The 22322-nt window shown below is 39.5% G+C and overlaps 1 long non-coding RNA gene across 1 annotated transcript; it reads right to left on the reverse strand.

Moving 5' to 3' along the window:
- Window positions 1–589: 589 nt before the first annotated feature.
- LOC142826721 (uncharacterized) lies at window positions 590–20933 on the reverse strand. The gene is made up of 3 exons (XR_012900929.1): window positions 20751–20933; window positions 5261–5356; window positions 590–955 (listed from the first exon to the last, which is right to left on the reverse strand). It is a non-coding gene; the product is annotated as an uncharacterized LOC142826721 (long non-coding RNA).
- Between the last annotated feature and the right edge of the window lie 1389 nt (window positions 20934–22322).

A 22322-nucleotide genomic window follows, 5' to 3' on the forward strand; every position in this document is an offset into this window, starting at 1 on the left:
CCCCTTATTTTGAAATAAGGGTCTTGGTAGTGTGGATGCTTTGCTTATTATTTCAAAATAAGGGGGAGTATTTTGAAATAACTCCCTAGTGTAAACTAGGGCTTATTATTTACATCGGGGTGGGGAAGTTATAAGGTCTGGGGCTGGATGAGGCTTACATGCTATCCCGACATGACTGAGCACACAAAATCTATTAGCCCGGGCCCCCTAAGGCTCTGGTGTGCGATGGGAATATGGAGAGAGTCGGTGGCCACTTTTTTAGTTTCTGGGGTTTTTTTCCCCCCACTTCTCGCTTGTGTGCAGCCCTCAATTGATTTTTCTGTGGGTCAACGACCCCCGACCCAAAAAAGGTTTCCCACCCCTGGTTTACATCTTCCTCCGCCCCCATTAAAACTGAATTATTGCTCTATTAGAATAATGCGACAATCTGGAACTGAGGTTTATTTAAAACACATGATATCCAGGTTATAAAAAATATTATCTAAAGGTTGTGTTTATGAGGAACTTTATCCTTGAAGAAGGAAAGCTGGGGAAGAGAATTAAAAACTGTACTTAATAGACAAAACAGCATGTGGAAATAATTACAGCACGCAAGTACGGTGCAGCATCTGGGTTTTACAGTGTTTTATTTTAGCCAGTAAAAGCAGGCAAGCCATCTGTACTTCAGATGCAGACAAATATATAAAATGCCTTAGTTATAACAGAAATTTACTAACACATGGCAGAGATAAAGTGACTGGATCTGCTAAAGGAAAGAGGCGGGGAAAGACACTGATAATGTCTATTACAATGAGGAACAATAATGGAATAACAGTTTATTAACAAACTCCACAGGTCACTGCACAGTAATAGCAGTCAAAGTGAAATTCAATCATGTTCTGTTAGAGCTCACAGCATGCACTCCACTTCCTCATTAGACTGTTTCACAATCTTAGAAATTGGAAAGGTCGCCTGCCTGCGTGTGAGACAGAAGTAGATATTTGTTACTTCAGTTGTAGCTCACCCTGGCTCCAGCTCTGAGTCAGTTTGGGGATATTTGGGGGTTTTTTAGGAGGGAAGGGGTTGGACCACCATTGACACACACTTTTGCTGTCTAAGACACATTGATATTCAGCTCTGGAATTTTATGCTGTCCAAGCTAATGGCTTTTTCTGCAGCTTGATTCTCTTACGTTAAAGGCAATTGAAAAGAAATGACTCACTACATTATTAAATAAGCTACCCTTCCACTGCAGGAGTGCTCTCAGAGTCCAAGTAGCAGAAAAAGGTAATGTAAATAATTTAGTTGGATGACACTGCATATCTCAGTCAGTTTGTTTAAAGCCTACGTTGTTTTCACGAGAAGACACATCACATTTACACGTTCAAGGTTAAGTTCTTGTTTTTCTATATCTTGCTTCAACACCATGCCACTTTCCAGTACTCTCCAATTTCCTGATCCTGCAACCAGAGTGGTACCTGACATGCGGGAAGGGATGCATGGTCATGTGGCAGGTATACCGCAAGGATGCCTCCTGCACCTAAGGGACCGAGAGCCTTAGGTAAACTCAGCTCTATCAGTTGTCAGGGCAAGAGCTGTGGTACTTAACTGAACCTTGGAATCATTTCTCTCTGCAAGTTATAAGAGCATATTAAATCACACAACATTCTACACAGTGTCCCTTAACATGGGCAAGAGAAGCAACACAACTGAAGAATGAGAGGAAGTTAGATGCAAGATTTTGATGTCTGCCTAATTCAGAAACTAACATGTTGTGTCTGTTAAGGTAATTGATTTGACAGAAGTGTATAAAATGCATTAGCTAAATCCACTGGAAAAAGACTATGATAATGAAGTTCAGCCTCTGAAGCAGCCTCAGTTGTGTACAGTTATTTCTATTTCCCTCTCTTCTGGCTAGAATTTTGACAATGCCACAGTGAACAAACAGCAGATGGAATTTTAACATGGTTTTGATGCTTTACAATAATGAATATCTCTGGCTCTGCAGGAAGATTCACCCCCTTTGCAAGGCATCTGGGATGCCTGTGATACAATTTAAGAGGAAAGGGCAGACTAACAATACTTCACTTGTCTGTAAGAAAAAAAGATGACAGTACACTGCATATATTAGTCATGTAGCCATGGGGAAATGGTCTCCCAATGGAATTGTCCATGGGGACTCCCACATGAAGATCTATTTTAATGTATTCACTGGAAGTTCTATTCAAATGACTTCTTGGATATAATAAGCAAACTGCCAGAAATATACTGAATGATCACTATCTACTCAACACAATGCTTTGCCATTGAACAGTATATATTTACTAGAGATTTAGTCAGAATTAGACATTTGTTCTTGAATTCTAGCTCTTTGTAGTTTTGTATTAGTACAATAGAGAAAACATTCAAACAGCCTAAGAAGCTGAATGCATATGATAAAGTCAAAATCTAAAGTCATCTAATAATAGTGTGTGCTCTATTTATATCAATCATAATGATCATATTTTTCCAAGATGTGCTCTAAGTTTTAAAATATATAGAGAATTTTAACTGTGATGCTGCTGCTCCTTAATATTGTATTATTTTATTGCATTTTAGCTTTAAATATTTACATCTGACTCATTACATCTCTCTTCCATTATATCTTCTTTGCCAATTGCTACACACTTCTAAATATGAAATGGTTTTAACTTTAAAGCTTCCCTCATACTGTAGTCCAACTAATTCCATTAGCAAGTAATGTTTAAGTACTCTTTTGCTGTTTAAAATCTGTGCTCCAAAATAGCTATGGCAAGAGCAGTAAGACACATGGGAGTGGTTATTTAATTGGCAAGGAAATGGGAGGATCTTTTAGTTTACCATTAAGCAGATAGAGTACTTTGATTTTCATAGGCACTAGCTATTAAAAACCCACCAATTTTAGAGTAAGGTATGGCTAGAGCCTATGTAACAGACATGAATGCTTGGTGTTAACAGTCAGTGTCAGAAGGATATGTCCATAACTCTGTCTAAAGAGTTTAAGAAACCTGTCTTGATTTGCCCCATTAAACAATTTGGCTCAATGGAACAACCTCAGTTGCTGTGAACAAACAATTGCTTCCCCCAAATAGATCTGACTCCACTGTGGAAAGGACAAGTGGCATCTTTCCAGGCTGTTATAATTTCTGTATTTTTAGAAGACATTCAAAATCTTGGGATTTATGTGTGATCCCATAAAAGAGCACAAGCAATGAGGAGACCTGTGGCACCTTATAGACTAACTGAAGTGTAGGAGCATAAGCTTTCATGGGCAAAGACCCACTTCGTCAAATGCATGCATAAAAGAGCACCATTGTGATATGGACTTATACGAAATGGAGGATGATTCACAGGTGAAGATATAACATATCACAGAAGAAGGAGGAGCTACAAAGATGGATAATGTTTTACAGATATAGGATTATATGGTCACTCAATTTACACAAAATATTCCTGACAGTTTAATTGTTAGTTCAGTGAAAACACTCCTATTTTGCAGAATCAAATACTTCGTGGTGACAAGTATCAGAGGGGAAGCTGCGTTAGTCTGAATCTGCAAGAACAACGAGAAGTCCTATTGGAGCATAAGTTTTCGTAGGCAAAGACCCAGTGTTGCATCTGATGAAGTGGGTCTTTGCCCACGAAAGCTTATGCTCCAATACATCTGTTGGTCTATAAGGTGCCAGAGGACTCCTCGTTGTTCTTTCATGGTGACAGAACATGCAGCTTCATTTTCTCACATTTGCAGACCCCACAGACATAGTACATCTTGCATACCACATCATGTTTTCTTGCATACCACATCAAATCTTGCTTTTGTCATCAAAGAGTGCAGGATTGAGCCCTTGGTTTGGAAACCCAACACTGCAGTCTCTGTCTCAGGGATGGACATAACATAGCACATGTTCTCATTAGGTCTTGCAAATTAGTCTTCACGTATATTTAAAATGCCTTTATGGTACTAGCTTTCTTCTCCTTGCACTGCTAGCTCTCTTGACCAAATGTGCAACACCATGACTCAACCTACTACACACATACAGACTCAACGTTGTATCTTCTAACGTTGTATGGGACAAACTCAACATTGAACTCCATAAAGCAGTTCTATCCAGCTTGCCAGAGTAGTATTTTTCCTGGGTCTGTCACTGAGGTAAGCTCAGATGGCAGACCAGATCTGACATTACATAGAGGACAAAAGTTGGTGGTGGAGACAACTCCCATATGCCCATTAAGCTAGTACTATATTTAATCAGGATGCCGATTTCAGTGGTTTGGTTTATGGGCTGCCCTTACAAAGCGAATAGTGGTTTATTGCCAGTACAAATCAGGGGCAGTGATACGTAACCACCTCTGTCATTCTATGCCACTGGTATTGTGAGATCTTCTCTAGATTAGCAGATGACTAGTTTGATTGCTTCTGGTGATGGCTTTCTTCTACTCCCATATTCCCTTTTGATATGAGGATCAGCTCCTTTATCTAGCTTTCAAATTCCAGCAATAATATGAAAGAAGAATGAGAACTCTGCAAATCTATTTTGGAAGCATTCTCTCTCATTTCAGTGCCATTGCAGCTAGCTGTAATTCTAAACTGAAGTATTGTGGTCCAAAATTATGCTGAGCTCATATAGAGATTGAAATTAAATAAGAAAGCAAATCAATAACTGAGATAAGCTTTTTGTTACACATTATCTCCTTCTTTGAGCCTTTCCAATGTGTGCAAGATCATGTTTAGGAGACTAATTATGAGCGGTCACTAGCAAAATATGCTATGTGCTACTTTGTTGCAGTCTCTGATTGGGAAGTACACTCCTGTGATGCATGAAAGGCTTTGCCTCTGAAGGCAGGTTATCACAGCCATGAATTATAGCCAACTCAATATCTTTAATCATGTGGATTATTGCAGAAGACATTGGCACATCATCAGAAATGAAAAAGGATGTGTCATGAATAGAGGCATTTGGAAAAGTAATGCCATCTTTTTCACTAGATGTAACTTAATGTCTGCACAAATTGATCAAATTGAGTATTTAATTAAGTTATATTCCTCCGCACATCAAAAAGATGAACATCTCCAGCAAATGAAAACCCACAAATGAATGTATCTGAACTGTCACATCAATTCTTAGTTGTCACTTAGGAGAAGTGATATTGTTTTGTTAATTCTCCTTTCTCCAAACAATTGCTACTTGCAGAGAAACTGCCACCTGTGCTGACAAATAAGGATTTCTCCCTTCCTCTCCATCCCCTCCTTCCATATGCTCACCTCAGATTTTCTTCCCCATAAGTCTCTGTGCCTCTCTTATCAGTCTAATATTCCTCATTACTGAAGGCTCATCTCTGGTTGGTCCATATCTAGCATCTCTAGGTAATAAGTAAGAGTAAGTTATAAGATATAGCTACTTAGTATGTGTGGAAATTTCTAGTCCTGTCGCTAAGGCTGGGTCAAAACCAGAAAGGGAGTCTATAGCGCTAGCCTGGATATACGTTAGACATCTTGTTATTTTCTCTAACAAGAACATAGAGATCCAAAAATATAGGCAAAGCATCCAGTTTATCCATAAGTGGCAAATGGTGGATAACATCTGTGTCAGTCTTAGAACTGTCAGCATCTTGTCCATTTTTTGGAGTTGAGTTGTGCTCTCTCCAATCAAGTAGGCTCACTTTCAAATCTTAAGGTGCAGGAATCTGTTTTTGGGTTGGTTACTGGTGACGTCAAAATATCAAGAAAAAGGCTATGAAGGCTCCGCTTGGGGTTCACATTTTTCTATCTTTCTTTACCTTTCATACTGTCCTTTACACTCATTTCTATTTCCCCACCAAGACCCCCGTTCTATCCATGGAGTGAGGCTGGTTCCTTCATCTCCCAAGGGTCTTCAGGGTGTAAGTATTGTGGTATACTAGGTATGCTTGATATGTTATGCCATTGCAATTGATTACTCAAGAGTTCATATGTATCTATATGTTTAGTCTTTATGTTACATTTAAATTCATGGTACAACCAGAGACAATTGCCATGATTTACGAGGTTGCCATTTTAAGCCTTTTATTGTGTATAATCATAATACTCTTGACATTAAAAGCATTCCGTTTTGTCAATGGTGTAAGTGTCATTGCTGTGAATCCCGAAATCTGCCTCCTGACATAGAGCTCTTAATTTCTGTGGCAGGAGGGAGGAGAATCCTAGAAACAGTCTCATCAGATTGGCGAGCCTACCCATACTAAATTCCCAATAAAAACTTAGGCCAACATGGTTCTATTGTACTAGAACTTTGTCAAGAAAAACAAAAACAGCAACTACGGACATAATAAACAAACCTATCAAAAGGAGACACAGGACCTGAGCATGCTAACTTCATTCCCCCAGCCTCCAAATCTAAATTTGGCTCTCCCATATAGTGACATGACACAGATCCATTTGACTGCCTGTGTGGTCACCAATGATGCCCTTTAACTTTTTCTTTTCCAGACTCCTTTAAGTATTCTTTTTCCTTCTTCGATTTTGTCCTGTTTTCAGATTGCAGATCAGTCATAGGCTCAAACATCTCATCTGAGACACATTTTTTACTTCCAGAAGATACTTCCAAGATTACACTGTGTAGGAAGGAATATGGATGGGACTGGAACTGCACAGAGAATATGTTGTATCTTGCATGTGTGCATGTCTTTTTGCCCCACAGCTTTTGGAACTCTCGCCACTTCTCAGATTAAAGCATGGAAGCCAATTCCTTTTGGAAGGTTTGGCTATGTGAGCTCCTTCATTTGGAGATAGTGGTTGCAAATGCTTGTGTTATAAAATAGCACACTTTTCTTGAACATGTACGTAGTTGGATAAAATAAACTTCAGTGCAGAAATTACATCATCATGATTGCTCTATTCTATTTAAATCAATATTGCTGAATTATTTTACACCTGTAAAAAAGGTGCACAATTTGGATTTCTGAGAGTCTGGTTATGCTGTCAAATATTTTAACCTGTGTATACCTGAAATACATTTATGTGCCCCAATACAGCTATGCTGAGCCATGCCAGAGTTTCTGCCTTTTTCCTAGACTAGCAGAAAGTGAAAATGCAGTATATACATAATCCAATGAACTAGATTTCCAGAGGAGTCTAACTACTGCTGAACCCAACAAGGATAAAGAGTGGGGAGCTTGAAAAAGTTTCTTTGCAGTCTCCTTATCCTGGAGCCTGGTTCTGCACATGTCCATTGCAAGCAGAATGGCAATAAAACAAGGTTAAAAACAATTGAACTATTCAGGATTTGGATGAGCCATCAGTGAGAGCGGATTATATCACATCTGCCTGGTGCAGGGTTCCTTGAACCTTCATCTGAACTATCGGATACTGTTCACTTCCATAGACAGGACACTGCATTAGAAAGACCTCAGCCCTCATCCTATATTATAATTCCTATGGTCTAGTTTTTGGGATTGCTATAAATTACACCAACTACCATAGCACCACAACATAAAGAAGGAAGCCGGACTGAATATCAACATCTACTTTTTGAGCAGACAGAAGAAACAAAATGTTATCCTCCTGAGGACTCAACATATAACACCCTCTGACCTCTATATAAAACTCAAAATATGCTGAACAGCTCGGGAGAGGGATCTCAGAAAAAAAAACCCACTGATAAACCATTTTCTGCACTTCATATACTCTGGAAGGAACTACGTCAAAACAAGAAGTTATCACATGCTTCCACACACTGGAACAAAAGATTAAAAAAAAAATAAGAAAAACAGGAAACCTACCTCGTTCAAGAATGCCAAAACTATAAAAGACCCAGATCATAGATATCCCATTCGAAAACAAAAAGTGGAAATAACTAAACAATCAAAATAATATCACCTCCAGAGGAAACCATGACATCAGGCACATGGACAGTACTTGACATGTGTTCATCATCAAACTACCCGCAACTGCAATTGAAGAATCTGCACTCTCCAAGGGATTGAACTCTGCTGGACACTTAAAACACACACTCAGACTCAGAGACACTGGTGTTATGGTTCATTACAGCATACCCTACGGACTGCTAACTCTTATTGCCTGCTTCATTTAAATGGTCTCCCACAAACCCCATATGCTTACAAATCTCTCCCAACTTGCATTTAGCTTAGGCTCACTGGTTACCTTTCTCTATCGTAAGCTGTTCATAGGTTTCTTTACCTGTTGTCCACCACTTAGTTTCATTATAGCATTTATAGTGTGGTAACCAATACACTTTGTGTTTGAGACAGTTGTAGGAGCACACTATATAACACAATTTTATTGTAAAAATTCAATGTAATATCCCTAATCTTGATCCAACAGGGTACTGCTCTGAGAAGGAATACCACGCTGAGGTGAAGTTTTTTTTTCCTTCTCAGAGCAGTCATAGGCTCAAACATCTCATCTGAGACATCATAGTCTTTAGCATATAATTGCATTTGATTCTAAATGGTTTCCCTGCTTTATTTCTAGAGTGAACACATGCATGCAGAGATAGTAGGCAGGTCGCATGGTGTAATTCATCATCCTGGGGGAAAACTAAAAACAAAAGGGGTGCAACAAGAACCATAAAATTCCTCCTCAGATGGTGGAGGCATACCATATCACAGAGATGTACAAATCATCATTGGATGGGAGGATGTAAGACTGTCAGCTTAACTAACAACATTAGCTCCAGTATTGAGGGTGCCAAACAGTCAATCCACTGAGGTGAAAGAATGTTTTGAATGAAGTCACTGCTAAGGAAAGGTGTTCTAATGATTAAAATAACTTCAATTTAAAGAGGGTAGCAGACATCTGCCTGTAGCGTATGGGGCTTCTGTTGAATTGAGAACTCTGATATACACAGAGAAAGAACTTACAGAAAGAATTTAGTTTAGAAAAACTGAAAAAAAGAAAAAAGTTTAACAAGAAATGTCTGTCATTTTTCTGTTTCACTTTCCTTATAATTAATTATTTGTATAGCTGTAATACCCAAGGATACCAAAACATGAATTAAGTCCTTATTGTACATGTACAGTTACAGTTCTTACCCCAGAATGAGAATAATCTATGGTAGGAACAAGTGAGGGAAAACAGGAGCAAGGATGTTTGTATGCACCTTCTCAAAGTCTCCTGGTACATTTTGTTATATGGCCCTATGCTGGAATGTCTGCCCCACACTGGCCTGTATGAGGTTAAGCGAGCACTAGGGAGGCAATATTAAAAGTGGCCAATCAGAGAGGGGCAGCCCACTAGGGCCCAACAGATTCACATAAGAACAGTTGCAGAGAAGAACTGGTCAGTTGCTCCTTGGGGCTTGAGGATGTAGGATTATCTGCTTTGCAGTCAGCTGAAGCACCCTGGACAAAACAGCGCTGTGCAGGAACAGGGGAGTGAAAGCAAGCTCCTGAATGGCTGCTAAGAATAGTATGCTGAGCGCCTGACGAAAGGGTGAAGAAGGTGCTGGGGATGCAGGAAAGTGACCAACTGGCTAAGTAGCAGTTCTGCAGAAAAGGACCTGGGGATTACACTGGATTAGAAGCTGGATATAAGTCAACAGTGTGCCCTTGTAGCCTCAAAGGCTAATGGCATATTAGATTGCATTAGGAGGAGTATTGCCAGCAGTTCTAGAGAAGTGATTATTCCCTTTTATTTGGCTCTGGTGAGGCCACATCTGGAATAGTGTGACCAGTTATGCGCGCCCCTCCCCCCACTATAGAAAGGATGTGGACGCATTGGAGGGGGTTCAGCGGAGGGCGACCAAAATGATTAGGGGGCTGGAGCACATGACCTATAAGGAGAGACTGAGGGATTTGGGTTTGGTTAGTCTGCAGAAGAGAAGAGTGAGGGAGGATGTGATAGCAGCCTTCAACTTCCTGAAGGGACGTTCCAAAGAGGATGGCGAGAGGCTGTTCTCAGTAGTGACAGATGGCAGAACAAGGAGCAATGGGCTCAAGTTACAGTGCGGGAGGTCTAGGTTGGATATTAGGAAAAAGTATTTCATTAGGAGGGTGGTGAAGCACTGGAATGGGTTCCCTAGGGAAGTGGTGGAATCTCCATTCCTAGAGGTTTTTAAGTCTTGGCTTGACAAAGCCCTGGCTGGGTTGATTTACTTGGGCTTGATCCTGCCTTGGGCAGGAAGCTGGACTTGATGACCTTCCACGAGTCTATGAAATGTACTGAGAGTTTGGAGGGGATGCAGCACATGGCTGCTACCTACAGAATCCTTGGGCCAGGACCTGGAGTAGCGGATGGGCATGGGTACCCTACCATTTGCTACTGAGGAAGTGGCTTGATGGTGGGATTGCAGTACTAGCTCCCAGAAAGGGCTGTCTCATGAGGAAGAAGATTAAATCCTTGAAGTGTCCATGGGTGAGGCACCAGCATGAGCAAACATACTGACCAGTGGAATTGTTTCCCAGGACAACCTGCAGGAACTGCTAGCATGGGGAGAGAAGACCCATCATGGGTCCTCATCACACGACATCAGTCTTTTCCCTTAAGATGGGGTATCATCCAAAATTACACATTAGGTTCTCTCTGCATCATCAAGGAAGGAAAAAAAGGACACAGATCAAGATTAAAGCCAATTGAATAAATGGTATCACAGTCTATATATTGGGTACTAAATATTCCTAACCGAAATCTAGCAAGGTGAATCACGGATTCCCCCTTCAAATCCTACTACTTGTTCTACTTTTTTTTTTTTTTTAAAGCAAATTGGAAAAGCCGATAAAGGGGAAATAATTCATGGCAGAGGCTGACATGTATTACTGGTTGTTTGAGATTCCTTTCTGAAATTTAAGATGAGAAATTAATCCTTTTCAAGTGAGGAAAGTAGTTATTTATAATTTATAAACACTTGGGGAGAGGAAAGGGTTCGTTTTTTATTTAGCTACAAGCTAAACTAACGAGTCCTGGCCCTTAAAGTCGGCTCTCCTGCTCCCCCCACTCTTAAGACATCTAGTTGTCAGTTCTTTCCTCCTATTGTGCTTTAGTCGAAAGATTAAAGAACTTCTTTGTGAACTCTTAATACGCATACATTTCTGCAACTAATATGCCTGACAAAGCAGGTCCGGTGGAGCTATATTCTGAGATCAGCAGATACCAAAGGTCACATCAAATGCAATGAGATGACTGGAATAGTCTCTCTGCTTGCCAGTCAGACAGTTTGATTGACACTACTACTGAGTAGATGCAAAAAATAATTTAACAAAAAAAAAAACCCACACATTTTGTATTGCTCTAGACTGCAAAAATCTACTCTGTTTTGATTATGCTCATCCATTTGTTGACCTTTTATTACTCTTCGTGCTGAGTAATGAATTAGCAAAGAGGCATGACAACTTTCTAACTTTCACAGTCAACTTGTACAACGGTGGCACTTGCTATATTTGTGTATGGTTCAATAGATGCCTGGATTCAAGAACAGTGATTAGTCATCATTCCACTTCTGGTGTCAAAAGGAGAATAGGCATCCAGAAGAGGTATATGTGAAGCAAGCAGCTCAGCTATCAAACCTATAAACAATAGGTTTAAGATATGTAGTCTTTTTGTGTATTCCAGACCAAGATAAACATATGCTCCATGCATCCAAGACCAGTGAATGTGCAAGTACTGTCCATTGGTCTATGCCTACCTTTTGATGTTCCACATGCTCAGTACTGAGGCTATAATGGGGTAGTGTGGACCAGCCACCGCCCAACTTCCTTCTCTGCCATGGAGACACAATCCAAAGTAGAGGGGAAGGAATCACACATCTTGAATAAACTCCTGTTATACATAAGTAACCTCCATTTTGTCTCCAAGTGCTGGTCCCTGTGTATATCCCATATGTGGGAGTGCTGCATAAGCAGTATTGAAACAGGAAGGTGGTGTGAACATTCAGATGGCATAGATGTTTACAATGCTGCGGTCCCAATGGCTGCATCTGCAGAAGAGGGCTGGACTAAGATGTAATGCTTTGTGAAAGTGTGGATGGAACTCCAGGATGCTACCTTACAAATCTCCAACAGAAATATTTTTTTGGAGATGCTGTTGCACTTGCGAGTGGTCTCGTGAAATAGATTTATTGGAAGAAATATTTCATTGTATACATACGGTTCCATGCTGCATAAAATACAGTGTGCTGCTATTGGCTCTTCCCATAGTTTCTGGTCTTAAATCTGTGAGTGATGATTTATTATCATTATTATGCTCTTCTTAATTCTTATTGTAGCACTCAATAGCATTCTGGGTGATGTGCAAATAGTGGCAATGGACTGTATCATACTGGTATTTCGTTAAAAGCTGGCTATACCAATATTTATTCTGTAGTTGAGATTGATACTAGTATACATTTACATTTTGCTTCTAATAAATCCAAACTAACAGTTTCTACTGACACAGAGGTGTCCAATTTTTAATGGCATTTTGTCCTAGGACTTCAGATACATTGGATGGGTACTGATTTGACTAAGGGGAATTAGGCAAATAAGTTATTTTTAAATGTATTTCACCTCTTTCTATTTCCAATTTTTCTGCAGGTATGTTTGTCTCAGATTTATTTAATTGGAATTCTGTGAATAATTCTCGGTGTAAATATGCCTCACTAACAGGCTATTAAAAATAGTCGTTACTTGAAATTCAGAACTTGAACAGTTTTGAGTAGAAACATGGGCCTCATGGCAAGCTTTTGTACTCTGGATGAGTGCAGCTTCTAGAATCATGTTTCATAAACATGTATTAATTAAAGACAACACATCTAAGTGATACTCTGACAAGGTGATTTTAAGATACAATAGCAAAGGATGTGGTAGGGCAGCAAATACAGACATTGCACAAAGAAACTGTTCCCTCTGTTTAACTAGATTGAATAAATGTAAACACAATTTTTCATTCTTGCCGAGCTTAATACGAGAGCACTACACAGCAGTCAGCACCAAACCATTTACTACCCCAAGTGGCCATTAATATACTGAAAATGACTTGGGAATCCACAGCACAGTAGTGGTGTGAAATTGAAGCAGAGCTCAACCACAACTTCCCATTACAGCAGTTTTAGGTAGAAATTTGTTTAGTCCTACATTACAGTGCAAATAGGGACTCCAGGCTAGCAGCAAACATTTGATTGAACTTCTTTAATTCATCTCAGCTGGTAGGGCAGCACTGTTTTGCTGTTGCCACCTTGCTAGAAGAATTGAATTTGGGCAGCCTCTGAAACGACATGTAGTGATATAATTTATCATGCCAACTTTTTTCTTTTTCAGCCTTTGACTTAAAAGTGTGCTCCTGAGTCAGCCCCAGACTATAGATTTATGAGCAAAATGCTATCTAATAGGTAGGGAAGCATCATGCTGCAGAGATAAATTCCTCTAGAAAATAAATGCATTGCTTTGTAAAAAAATAAACAAACAAAAAGGAATTAAAGTGAATTCCCCAGAAGGAACCAGCACTAGAGTCTCCCCATTTAAAGCATGATAAGCAATAACAGCTTTTGGTCAATAAAGGCTAACAAATTTAGGATTAATACTGCAATTCTTTCACAGTCCCCAAGCCTAAATAGAAAATCAAAACAAGAGCTTTGTTTGCTATAGAGAAATCAGAGCCTATAATTTCTTGTGTTGAAAGGACAGTATTTCAGCAGCAAAGCTTTCATTCAGGCAAAAAGAAAAAAGTGGATCATTATTCTAGTGCATGTTTATATACTTATTTCCAGGAATATAAAAAAAAACTCAGTCTTGCATGTATCAATGTATTTTGCATACCATTATCTACAATAGGTATGTTAATCCCCTTTGAACACAATGGGCCAATCCAATCAGCTTTCTGGAAGAAACAGATCTATTTCTGCTGTAATTAGCATGGAGTAATTTATTTTATACCTGGCATACTAGGGGCCTGATTATAAAATATGCATAATGGCAAAGCTCCCATTAATATCATTGTTAATTATGCCTGAGTACAGTGTATGAAATCATGGGCCAAATTCCGTAATTCATTAAGGCACAAAGAGATCATAACCTAGCCACAGGTGTCAAGCAATGTAGTATCCTAGTGGGGAGGTACCATAGAATCCATCTGTTCTGCTGACAGCCCTGCATAGTCATCCATCCAAGACATGACCTGCATGTAGTGAACATGGATCGATTATGTCAGAGCAGAACTCTGCTATATTTATCTGCACTGTGTAGAATCTATTAAGAACACTACCCCAGTTGCATAACCTAGAGGAGCTGTTCTAGGTCCTATCAGGAGCTGTTCTAGACCATGTCAGGGATGGAGTTAGTAGGGGGAGATGGGAACTAGAAACAACTTCCTCACATCTCTGTCCTCTCCTGTTCTGAGTATGTGTTGGGTTCGACCATTTTTGGAGAGGAGATGTTTATATAGCAATTTTGCCAAAAAATTGCTGTGTTACCACTAAGAATGTCTAGCAGGTACCACAGCATCATTGTGTTTACTGCAGGCTTCAGACAGATCAACTAGTATAAATTTGAATTTGAAATCAAAGGTATACCAGGAATTAAAAATATGGCCCCAGAAATGTCTATCCTGACTTAATATTGTATGAAAAGCGAAGCAGACTCTGCAAACCTGAAGAGATCAAGAAGATAGCTTTTAAAATGACAATAGATTCATCCTTTTACAGAGCAGAATTGTCTTTTTATTTATTTCAACTGGGAATGGTTGCAGCTAAACTGTGAAAAGGTCAAAATATTGACAGTAACACATGATTCAACTCCTCTTTTCAGGTCTCATTCTCTTTCCTTCCCACATTTACAATCCTGAGAAAGAGCAAACCAGCTTTTATGCAGCTGGGAAAAAAGCGTTGCTAGTATAAAACAAGTAATTTTGCATGGTGGTTTTTATATTATTCTGGGGATTAAATGCCTGAAGACAGACTAGTATTCCGGGTGTGTCTGGCTGGACAGAAAATGATGGCTGTGATTATAACAAGTTTCAAGTTCTTCTCATTCTAAGAAAACATGTGTGCGTCATGGCAGCTGCAGTCCTGGGAAGAAAGTAAATCCTGTGGTTGGGAAATAAATTGATCTTCTGTTTTCTCTTATAGAAAAAGGAAAAAAGTTAGAAGTTAATTTTTCAAAAAAGTTTGTGGTCCTAAAAAGTTAGCTGCACGTAGGGGAAAACATTTTTAAGTGATCAGTCAAATACCCTATACTGAATTAAAACAACAAATAATAATAATTCAGGAATGGCTCAAAAAAATCACTGATATTTACTCTAGTTTAAGAAACAAAAAACCCCACCACTGAATCACATGTATTTAACAGTTCAAAATCCAACTTTTAATATGTGCTTAGTGCACATATTAAACTTTTAATATGTGCTATATTATATTTTAATATATTTTTTAGTATAAAAATGCAATCATGATTTCAAAGATAATTTTTATAAAAATTATAGTTATTCTTTATGTTAAAAAGATACAGTGCATAGAATTGAAAAGTATTACATAGTCTAGAATAATGTAAAATAGATACCTACATTAAGAGATACCTCCTTTTGGGTAAAATTATGTTCTCAGACTTGCACGACACAAGTCTAAATTCTCTTTTTATATATTCAAGTCCCACTTCCATCAGTGAGAGTACTCCTATGCTGGGGAAGTGCTCCTCACAAAGTTATATGCATGAAAGTATAACAGAACATAAGCCCAGGCCTGGACCTGAGTGCAGAATGCTATCACATTCATCGAACGTGATTCTTATTTTTGTACAGAACTTCTGTACAGAAATTCTTAAAAAGAAGGATTCTGATGTTTACCAGAATACAACATCATCTCCCTGTCAATGTGTTTTGCAACCACACAGTCCCCTCTTAAAATCTGACTTCTGGGCCAAAAGTCTCAAGAGTAACCCTGAGAAGTTATGCTTCTAACTCTACACTTAGGTCTTGTCTTCAGTAGGCGGAACATTGACACTGCCGAGATTGATTTTCTGGAGTTTCATTTAGTGGGTCTACTAAAGACATGCTAAATCGAACTCAGAGGATGTTCCCATCAGTGCTGGAACTCCCGCTCCTCATGAGGAGTAAGGGAAGCTGATGGAAGCATTTGTTCCCATCCACCTCCCACTGTGGAGACCTTAATTTCAGATTCTGAATGGTATGTCAACTCCAGCTATGTAATTAACTTAGTTAGAGTTGCGTATCTTAATTCAACCTTCCCGCATAGTGAAGACATGGCTTTAGGCACCTAACTCACTGGCCTGATTTTTAAGTGAGCTGAGCACTGAACAGGTCCTAACAAAGTAAAAGAGCTGATGGGAGGAAAACACCTTTGAAAGTCATGCCACCTGGTGCTTAAATAAGCACACTGGAGTCTAAAATTAGGCATCCACCTTTAAAAATCTTGATTCTGACCGGGAAACGTACAGAGGTGTGTTCTTACAAGTAAGACAGAACTTCGGTGCCTCCTGCCAGTATTCAGCACACTCATTCACTTGCAGTTTAGTTCTATGAAACTGAAGGACATCAAGAGATCAACAATTCATCTGCTACTTGAAAGATGACTTCAATATACATGTTGTAGGATATGATGTACCATGCAGTTAAATCAGATTTATAACCAATGAATACGCATTCAGGCACATGCCATTAAACATTTAAAAGGCACAATAAGAGGAGTTACAAAACAAAAATGATGCCCAAGAAAAAAAGACAACATGCTAAGGAAAAGAAAACAGGACTGTGTGACTGCAAAGCTGGAGTTCTATTTTTTCATACACTATGTATACCAAATCACAGGATTTTAAGAGACAAACAGAACCAATGGGAATTGTTCCCATTTTGATTTATTGTACCATTTTTACTCTGTACACATTTAAAGGTCTCATTTAAATGATGTGTTCCAAAGAGGAGCTCACGTCCCAATTTAGTGTCTTGTGACAGAGTTGGCAGACTCAAGATTTTGCAGAAAAACTTGCCAGATGTCTACACTGGCCGCTTGAATTTCCGCAAGAACACTAGCGATCTCATGTAAGAAATCAGTGCTTCTTGCAGAAATACTATGCTGCTCCCGTTCGGGCAAAAGTCCTTTTGTGCAAAAGGGCCAGTGTGGACAGCTAAGATTTGTTTTGTGCAAAAAAAGACCCGATCGTGAAAATGGCGATCGGAGCTTTTTTGCGCAAAAGCGTGTCTAGATTGGCACGGATGCTTTTCCACAAAAAGGGCTTTTGTGGAAAAGTGTCCGTGCCAATCTAGATACTCTTTTCCATTAAAAGCATTTGCGGAAAATCATGCCAGTCTAGACGTAGCCCGAGGGTATGTCTACATTGCATTCCTCCTTCAAGAAAGGAATGCAAATGCAGACAAGCAAAATTGCAAATCAAGCACAGATTTGAATTTCCCATGCTTCATTTGCATAATCGTGGCCTGCCGCTCTTCCAAAATTGCATCTTTCAAGAAAAACTCCTTGAGGAGTGTTATTTTGAAGGAAGGGTTTTTTTTCCTTGAAATAACCCTGCGGGGACCATTTTTTCCAACAAAACTTGAATTAAATGCATACTTCAAGAGCATTCTTTTGACAGAAAAATCAAAAGACCAGAAGGGTTTTTGTGCAACTGGTAATCCTCATTCTACAAGGTACAAGCCTTTTTGTAAAAGAGCTTTTTTTTTTTTTTTTTTTTTGGAAGAAGAAAAAGCACTGGTGCCCTGGTGGCCATTCTGTCCATAGCAATCACTGCTTACATACACGAGAGCATCCAGGCAGTCTGGATGCTATCTTTTGAAAAAGCGCATCACTTTTTCGATGCGCTTTTGCAGGGTGGTCATTCTCTTTCAGAAGAAGTTTTTTCAGAAGATCTCTTCTGAAGAAAGCTTCTTGTGCAAAAAGCTTATAGTCTTGATGTAGCCTCAGGTGACCACTCATCATTGGCAAGGTCGGGGGGGGGGGGGAGGACGGGAGAAGGGGAGGACCTGCTGCCTTTTCCTATCCTGTCTGTTCCCCTGCAGCCCTAGTACTCTCAGGCCTTGCCTCAGGCCCCACAGGCTGGGAGTGAGATCAGGCCAGAGTATCCCAGCTGGGCTTGCTTTTCCCCAGCACCACTGTCTCTGGAAGCCTCCAGCAGCCTTGGAAGCCAGGTCCCTCCTGCTCCCCAACAAGAGTGTGTGCCTCTTCCTCAAGGAGCCCTTTTTTATACAGCCAATTAGGGCCCAGCTGGGGCTGTATCTGCTTCAGCCCAGGCTCCACAGCCCTCTACCAGGGCTGGGTTTGAATCCTTAAAGGGCCAGTGCGGGGCAGACACCACATCACATGTGGCTTGGCATAGAGATCAGAAATGGGGACTGAGCAAGGTATCAATATTTTCATGGAGTCAGTGGACAACACACACCATGAAGTAATGTCCCCACAACAGCCCAGTCTGCAGACTCTTGCCCTGATTCCTGGCTGAGGAAGTGGTTTTTGCTCAGCTAGTCAGACCTTAGAGAAGTGACTTTCATCCATGGCGATTACATTTTCTGGAACTGAAAATAAATTAGATCTTAGGGAGGAGTTAACTGAAAATGAAGTTAGCTGAAAATGAAGAGTCTGGTCAGAGAAGGAAGTGACCTGCCACTCCATGCCAAACTCAGGCTCTGAATAGGAATTCAACAATCAGCAAGAGGACAGACAATTTTAAAAAGTAACAACCCTCCAATTCTTAGTGTATTGTACATTGTGATGCACAAGAACGATACCTATGACATTACATGACTTTATTATAGAGCAGTTAATAGCAAACTTCAATTTGCCTTTTTAACCTGCTCCTTTTACATGCTACAATAAGTTCTTTTTCTTAAAAGGTAGATTGAAGAAATACAACTAAATTACAGATGTCAAAGTTCCCATTATTGAAAGGGGAGCAAAATTGGTCGGTTGACTGGAGTAAAGCACTTTTAAATATTGAGAAACAAAGCAAATGAGATAGGACTATTCCTCAGCACCAGAAAATGACAAAGAAGCATTTTACTTAAAAACAAGAACAAGAACAAAAACAAAAACAAAAACGTATCTATGACATCTGATCTATGTTCTTAAATAAGTGACCAAGAGTCTGACCCTCCAATATTCACAAATGGGTCACTCAAGTTCAATTTTTTGCCACTTATTGACATGAATAAAAGTATTATAAAAACACAATGATCCTTTGCTGGAAAACCAGGCTTTTAATTTCAGAGATCTTCTACAAACTTCCCCCTTATAGCAGACATTTCTCCTCAACAGTGAAAACTATTGACATCCAAGCGTATGGTAGAATATATACATCAGAACTCTCAGCCACTCACTTCTCTTAATGGGCATAGCAGGCACTAAAAGAAAAGAAGGAAATGTGCAAGGAAATTTCCAGAGGCAGGTATAAACATGCAGGCCAGAATCAGGCTAGAGATGACAAGGTGGATCCAATCAGGGAGGATGCAGCCCACTTCTAGTAGCTGATCTGGAGGTGTGAATTCCAAGAGAGGAGAAGCTGCTTTTGTAGTTAGCTATTCATAGTCTTTGTTTAATCCTGAGTTGATTGTGTCAAACTAAACAAAGACTGTAAATGGTTAGCTAACTACAAAAGCAGCTTCTCCTCTCTTGGAATTCACACCTCCAGATCAGCTACTAGCAGTGGGCCTCATCCTCCTTGATTGGATCCACCTCGTCATCTCTAGCCTGATTCTGGCCTGAATATTTATACCTGCCTCTGGAAATTTCCACTACATGCATCTGATGAAGTGGGTCTTTGCCAAGGAAAGCTTATGCTCCAACACTTCGGTTAGTCTATAAGGTGCCACAGGACTCCTCAGTTAACTGAATTATTTTCAAAAGATAAGCCACTGACGTTAATAGCCTCTGAGAAGTTAAAGACTGGAAACCCCCCCAAATACCTTCTATTTCTTTAAAACAATTATTGACACCCTTGCAGGATGGATAAGCTGCCTTGTCATTTTCCTCTGTAAATACATTCTCTGTTTTGAAAACCATCTCTCAGCACATAATTTTCACTTTATTTTATTCATGGTGCCGTTAATGGCTTCAAAAATCTACGTTGTATACAGTATCTCACTTTTGTGTAGTTAATCAATTCCCCATCTTGCAAATTTTATTAGATCAGGTCATTCCCAAACCAAAAAGAGTATTTGTACAGACTATGGAATAAAATCAATAGACATTTTTAAAACCCCCAGAAAACATATTTGAGATTCAAAGCATTAGTATGAAAATGTATACAAGCATATTTTATGAGCTTAAAAGAAGTAAAAACCCCTTCATTTTCAATTTGGCATTTCTAAGAAAACACTATCTAGTACATATGATGCTGTTTATTTGGTTATGATATTGGTTTTTAATCAATAACTGCTTGTGATAGGTCAAAATTCTGTCACAAATAAAATTGGCAATAGTTCTCTGAATAACCAAAGATTTCAAAATTAACAATAACAAACATCCATGTCATCTGTGCAATTGTATGTAACATACTAAGTTATTTAGCACTTTTTATGATGCATACCTGAGAATATTTCCCAGTTGTATTAAAGTCAGTGAGAGTTTTGCCAAACCGCCCTGGTTACAGGAGTTTGCTTATTGAGTACAGTTTCCACAGAGCACCTTTTTACACATTGTTTAATGCAAAGATACAAGCCCTGCCTAGCATCACAGCTCCCTTGCATGAGAAGGGAGAACAGCCTTATCAAAGATCTGTACACAATAGTACTCCTTTATATTTTTTAACTTCAAGGAGAATTAAAAATCACCTCACCATCTCTCAGTCTGTAGGATCACATTTAGAAGTTTCCCCACAAAACTTACCTTAACTCGGGGTTTTCTTAGCTAGAAGTATGCTGTTTGGCTAGTAGTCATTACCTACAGAGTGGCTGCTGTCTTTCTTACAAAACACACCTGAAAGGCCTAAGTGACCACCCTACTAAGGATAGACCTATTAAATCAGGTCATGTGACTGTACTCCAGGAAGTTCTCAAGAACCAAAAGGGAAAGCTCTGTAGTGAATTAAAAAAAAAAGAGAGTTATGAGAAAACTCAAGCAAGGAGTGTTCTATGTGAAAAGAAGTCAATCAGGGAAGATTGCTGTTCCAGTATAGCATATTTTTAATCTGTTTATAAACACACACACACTTTATGTACTTGTACTTTTTTCTTCAGAGTTAGTACTGTGCCTTTTCTAAGCTTGCTTAAGGTTCATATAACAGTTTCTTAAGATGCTGTCTTCTTTATTGGGATTACTAATGTCCTGTTTATCCTATTTATTTGTTCTGTGTTGAGCAAGAATTGGGGAGGGAGACACAGAATTTGCCAGCAATCTAACACAGGGAACAAAAATGGGTTTAAATTGAAGGAAAAATACCTCACATACATGAACTAATTTTACAAGCCATGCAAACAATTTGATAGGGTCACAAAGTCTTAAACCCACCCTTGTAAACAACACTGGAGCACTGGTTCCTATTTTCCTGGTCTAATAAAGAGACACTGAGCAATACACTTGTGAATGACAATGATACCTGATATTTAAAATATGTAGTAAGGTTGAACATCAGTAGTCTGGCACTCTCTGGTCCAGCATCATCCTTGGTCTGGAATGATTTTAATTTGTCAAAATATCCACTTATCATGGGCATGGCCAAGTTTCTCGCAGTTCCATAAAGTTTGTTTACAGCCACCAGTCCTGGCTCTCAGTGTGCTGTGCTGTTATCTAGCTCTAATCTGGGCTGTGCCCATGAAAGCTCATGATACCATCTACATGTTTTGTTAGTCTTTAAAGTGCTACCAGACTATTTGTTGTTTTTTAAGTTTATCCTGTACAAACTCGGCTACCCTCTTAAGTCTAAGAGCCCAGTAAGCAGTGGAAGTGTTGGTAATGCTGCTAGACAATAGGGACCTCCTGTGGTTCGGTAAATTCTTTGATTCAGCACCGATGCTAGACTAGAGAGGTTCAACCTGTAATAGAAATTTGAAGGGATACATTGATGTGGATTTTGCTGAAAGCTCCTGCAAGTTTCTATTGTCCTTGTGCAGTTTATCCAAATTCTTTGGTGAGGCTAAATTTGCTGGTATTGAATGAAGTCTCTCTCTCCAAAAAACCAGAGACTCCCCATGAATGCACAGAGATCCCAAAGACTTGGCACTTCTGTGTAAGCCACACAGAGCCACGTTTTCAAGAGTGCTCAGTAGCCACAGTGCCAGATTTTCCAAACAGCACCCTGCATATTGCATGATGATTAGGCACTTTGGGGCCATCTGTGGCACATCCCTTCTTTTGAAAATCTGTCCCCAGTTGTGGTTGCAGAACATTTGAAAATGTGGCCCGTTGATCTTTCAAAGTACTAAGTTTCCTCCACTCCCACTGATTCCACATCTGCTCACA

Source organism: Pelodiscus sinensis, chromosome 2, assembly GCF_049634645.1.
Source record: "Pelodiscus sinensis isolate JC-2024 chromosome 2, ASM4963464v1, whole genome shotgun sequence".
In the NCBI taxonomy this organism is placed as follows: Eukaryota; Metazoa; Chordata; order Testudines; family Trionychidae; genus Pelodiscus; species Pelodiscus sinensis.